Raw genomic sequence first — 5825 nt, forward strand, 5'->3', positions numbered from 1 at the left:
CCCCACAAAGTTATCACTAGAAGGCTATGACTCCTTTGAGGGTAGGATATGTTTTTGTTTTTGTACAAACTGGCCTTATACATTGTAGTTGCTAATAATAATAATGATGATGATAATCATGGGAATGACAATATTAAATGACATGCTTAAGATTTATAAATTTCTCATTTAATCTTCATAACAATTCTATGGAGCTATGTGGCTCCAGGACTTGAGATAGGAGGTCCTGGGTTCAAATTTAACCTCAGACATTTCCTAGCTGTGTGACCCTGGGCTAATTACTTAACTCCAGTTGCTGAGACTTTACTGTTTTCCTTCTTTGGAACCAATACCTAGTACTGCTTCCAAGATGGAAGGTAAGGGTTTAAAAAGGCACCCATTTCTCAGGAAAGAAGACTTTTGAGTTCTCTATTGCATCTTTGTGTGTACTGTCTAATGCTTATTTTCAAGCTCCTATTCTGATTTTTTGGCCCCATACCCACTAGGTGGCAGAAGTTTCTGGGCTTTATTCCTCTCTTAGGACCCACTGGTCTTGCTATAATTGGAGCAACCCATCATCACATTGCAGGACTGCTTTAGGATGACCAGCTGTAATTCACTTATAATTACGTGCCATTTAGAATTTGTTGCAGTGTCAAAAACGTGTCTTCTGGGAAAGTTGCTTTCAAGTGCCTCACCCTGCCTCTCCTGTGACTTTGGGTGACACAATTTAGCTCTAATTTCAGTTTCCCTCTCTGTAAAACGAGGGGATTAGTCTAGATGGCCTCTGATGTTCCCTGCAGAGCTAGACCCCATGGTTTTGAGATGGGGAGGAGATGAATGTAAGATGTGGCTGGCCTTCTCATTTGGGAAAGGCAGAGAGGGGGAGAGAGGGGGAGAGAGAGAGAGAGAGAGAGAGAGAGAGGAGGGGGGAGAGAGAGAGAGAGAGAGAGAGAGAGAGAGAGAGAGAGAGAGAGAGAGAGAGAGAGAGAGAGAGAGAGAGAGAGAGAGAGAGAGAGAGAGAGAGGGAGAGGGAGAGGGAGAGGGAGAGGGAGAGGGAGAGGGAGAGGGAGAGGGAGAGGGAGAGGGAGAGGGAGAGGGAGAGGGAGGGAGGGAGGGAGGGAGAAAGGGGGGAGAGAGAGAGAGAGAGAGAGAGAGAGAGAGAGAGAGAGAGAGAGAGAGAGAGAGAGAGAGAGAGAGAGAGAGAGAGAGGGAGAGTGATTTGTCTGATGAGGCTGGTTCCAGAATGATGAGGCTCATTAACTCTCACAGATCCTATACCAAGTCATAAAAGGGAACTTTGCTGAGGGAAAAGTATCTAAATCAGTGAAGCCACAGACCCTTGAGATATAGGTTATTTAAAATATGAACAAGCTTGAACCATATGGCTTTGGTGTTTAGAAATATGACCAAGGCTAGAATTGCTTAGGACTCTTAAATGCCTTTTATTGTTTTTATTCATGGAATAAATGAAGTGTGTTATTTGCATAAATTACTATCACTTGATCCAGAAGGAATTAAGTGCCTACTAGGGGAGCATAATAGTAGGCTCTAAGGATAGAAAGAAAAAAGTAAAAGAAGCCTTGCCCAAAAGGCAATTAAATTTCTTTTGGAGGAGGGAGAAGAGGGAAGATAACATAAAAAATATGCATAAAGGTATATGGAAAATAAATGGAGTTGTTACTTAATCCCTGTTGTCTAACCTTTACTGCCCTTCTGTCTTACAGAAGATAAGATTCTTCCTTTTAAAAAAAGGAAGAAAGGAAAAAAGAAAGAAAAATAGGGATAGCTAGGCAGCTCAGAGGATAGAGTGTCAGGCCTAAAGTCAGGAAGACCTGAATTCAAATCTGATTTCAGTAAATTCCAAGCTGTGTGATCCTAGACAAGCCACTTAATCCCATTTGCTTAGCCCTAGTCCTATCTTAAAAATTTTTACTAAGAAAGTAAGGGTTAAAAAAAGAATGCAAGGTAATTTGGGGTGGGTGGGTAGGAACTAATAGCAAATAACATCAGGAAAGGCTTCAGGTAGGAAGTAGCATTTGACCTGAGCTTTGAAGGAAACTTGGGATCCTAAGAGGTGGAGGTGAGGAGGCCCCCATCCTAGGAAAGGATCACAGCTGGACCAAAAGTATGGAGCTAGAAGATGGAATAACATGAGCAGCATTAGGACCAGTTTGGCTGGATTGTTGAGTGTGTTAAGGGAAGTGCTATATAATTATCCTGGAAAGGCAGGCTGTAGCCAGATTGTGGAGGGCTTTCCAAGCCAAATGGGAAAATTTGGGTTTGATCCTGGAGTTTGTTGTTCAGAAGAAGGCCTGACACTCTATGAACAATGGCAGCTGTGTGGAGGATGGATGGAAGAGGGATAGGAAGTTGAGTTAAGAGGCTGAGATGATAATGCAGGTAAGAAGGATCAAAGACCTGAATTAGAGTGGTTATTGTATGGATGCAAAGAAAGGGGTAGATAGGAGAGATGCGGTAGATGAAGAAAACACATAGTTGTTTAGCAATGTGGGATGAGGAAGAAGGAGGAGTCCAAATTTGTGAGGAGTCAAAGATTATAAACGTGGATGACTGGAAGAGTGGTGCTTCCTTTGATGGAAATAGTGAAGTTTAGAAGAGGACTCTTAACACACGTAAGTATGTAGAAAATAAATGGGTGAGGAGGAGGAGAAGAAATGATGAGTTTTATTTTAGAAATGATGAATTTGAAAGAGGAAAGGATCTACTTGTACAAAAATATTTATAGCAATTCTTTTTATAGTGTTAGGAACTGGAAATTAAGGGGATGTCCATCAATTGGGGAATGGCTGAACAAATTGTGGTACGTGTTTGTGATGATATCAGAAAAAGCTGGAAAGATTTGCAGGAACTGATGCAGAGTGAAATAAGCAGAACTGGGAGAACATTGTACACAGTAACAGCAATATTGGATGATAATTATCTGTGCAAACTTGGCTACTCTGAGCAATGCAATGATCTGGGGCAACCCTGAAAGACTTGTGACGGAGAGTGCTATCCATCTCCAGAGAAAGAACTGTTGGAGTCGTCAGTGTATTTTGGATTTTATTTTGGGGCTTTGGTTACATATGGCTTTGTTCTTATAACAATGACCAATATGGAAGTGTGTTTTTCAGGACAATAAAAATTAAAAAAAAAAAACGATGAATTTGAGTTGCCTTCAGTATATCCAGTTTGAAATATACAATAAGCAGTCGGGGATATGAGACTGGAGCCCAGGAAAGAGACTAATGCTATGTCTTATAGGTTTGGAAGTAATTTCTGGATTATGGCTTATATAGCAGAGTTGACAAAGTTTTAGCTAGAATGGAGTATACTTAACAAAGCCTTGTGAGAATATAATTGAAAGATGTCTTTCAAAATCTCATCAGAAATGCTTTAAACTAAAAAGATTGGGGGAAGGAGATTTCATACACACACACATTCACAGTCTTACACATTCTCATGCATACATAGATGCTGTAAAGAGTAGCTACATAGAAGGATTCCAAATTGCAGCTGAGAAATTACCAAGGGGAAAAAAAATAAAATCCCTGACTTCAAATATCCACGTACTCATGTCCAGAGTTTAGAGAATAAATGCAAGGACCTCGTGGTCGTAGTGCCAGGGGACAAATTTGACATTTTAGCTCTTTTAGTCACTTAGTTGGATGAAATTCATGATTGGACCACAGCTCTGGATGAGTGTACCTTATTAAAAACAAACAAACAAACAGAATAGGGTCAGCGAGGGGGCTCTGTGGATAGAGTGCCAGATCTGGAGATGAGAGGCCCTGGGTTCAAATCTGACCTCAGACACTTTCTAACTGTGTGACTATGGGCAAGCCACTAAACCTCCCAATGGCTTAGCCCTTACTGATCTTCTGTCTTGGAATTAATTAGTATACAGTATTGATTCTGAGACAGAAGGTAAGTGTTAAAAACAAAGAAATAGAATAGGTAAGTTTGGGGAGAGGTAGCATTGAATCTTAAGAAGGCACACTCATGAAGAAATCCATGCACGAGAGAGGGATAAGCATGATGGAGACTATTTGGATGAAGGTCAAGGGAGGGAGAAATAGAAGAGATTTTGTCACTGGAGAATACTCTAGACCACCTAGAGAGAAAGAGGAAATAGATGAGGAGTTGGGAAGAGAGTCTTGGGGAACTTCATGATCCAGACACCTGCTAGGGTTCACAAAAGTGACTAACGGGGATTTGATACCCAAGAGAAGTCACATCACGTAACATTCATTGAAGAGCTAAAAGAGTGTGATAGGTATTGGCAAAAGCACAGTCCCAGCTCTCAAGGAGTTTGTGGTCTACTAAAGAGATAGCAGTTGCCTTTGAATTGGAGTCCCCAGGCTCAGATAAACCACCTCCTGAAAGAGTGAGCAGATAGAATGGCAGAGCCAACATCTGTGAGTGATTATTTAAAAATCATAAGAAATAGATGTGACACCACAGGGCTTCGATTCAGAACTGGCTAAATGGCCAGACGCAGTGAGCTACTAATGATTCAAACTTCCTAACAATCAGAGCTAGCCTGAAGTGGAACAGTGGCCTTGAGAAGTGGCAGATTTCCTCTCTTTGGAGGGTTTTGTTGTCCCTTCCAACTCCCAATTCTGGGATAGCATGACTCGATGCAGAGAGATGATAATCAAGTCTGTGGAAGCTGATGAGTTTTATAGCATTTTAAAACATCTTATATACTTCCCATTGTTTTACTCTGAGAATTTTTAAAAATGGACTAATGAAAATGCCACTTGTATTGTGAAATGTATGATTATGTTCACTTTGGTGGATCTGTGATTTTATGGATATGGGCATCTCTGGCCAATGGTACAGATTATGAGTTGTCTGTGCCTTTTTATTTCTGCCCAGGCCCTTTTGTAAATCCTCCCTAGGGCTGCCAGAAGCCTTCTCCCAAGGTTTTAAAAAATATTTAAATAAATTTCATAACTGACTACAATTTCAGATGAATATTATTATTATTGTGTGACACAGAACATTGATGGAACATTTAAGTAACACATATAGACTAACAACTTCAAAGAGGACACCTAAAGGTTTGCAGAGTGCCTTATCTATGTTATCTAATTTGATTTTCATAGCAATCCTTTACGGTTGTTTTTTTTTTTTTGACATGACAAATTACTCTTTATTTTGGAAAAAAGATTAACCTTTTGTTTTCATATTAATAGAACCAGATGGAGAGGAAAGGTACTCTAAGCACTTCACTCACAAGGAAACTAAGATTTAGAGGCATGAAGTGATTTGTATGGTCATACAAATAATCAATATTTAATTCTCTCCCGACTTGTGATTTTCACTTCTATCAAGTTCTACAACAGTGATAATTAATTCACTTTTCCATTACAAATTCTTTTTCCATTATGAATTTTTGTTTTCAAAAACAAGAACAATTGCTCTTTCAATATTTTCCTCCTTGATTTTGCTCAAAGGTTTTCACTTTACTCAAAAGGTGGCTGAATACACCTGCTTCCCTGATGAACAAGGATGAGGTCCTCCCCACTTGTTTTATTTGTCTTAGATCATAAACTTCCTGAGGGCAGGACTTAGTTCTAATTGCTTTTGCTGGTCACAGATGAACAATCTTGGGGCAGTAGGTGGCAAGATGCATCCTATGTTGGAATGGGAATCAAGACTTGAATTTGTAACCTTACCTCAAGGCACTTACTAGCTATGGCCCCACTTAATTCTTTTCAGCCTCAGTTTCCTCATTTGTAGCAAGCTAGGTGATGTAGTGGATAGAGCCATGAACCTGAAGTCAAGAAGACCTGATTTCAAATAAAGTCTCAGACACTTTGTAAGTGTGTGATCCT

Source organism: Monodelphis domestica, chromosome 8 (assembly GCF_027887165.1).
Source record: "Monodelphis domestica isolate mMonDom1 chromosome 8, mMonDom1.pri, whole genome shotgun sequence".
NCBI lineage: Eukaryota > Metazoa > Chordata > Mammalia > Didelphimorphia > Didelphidae > Monodelphis > Monodelphis domestica.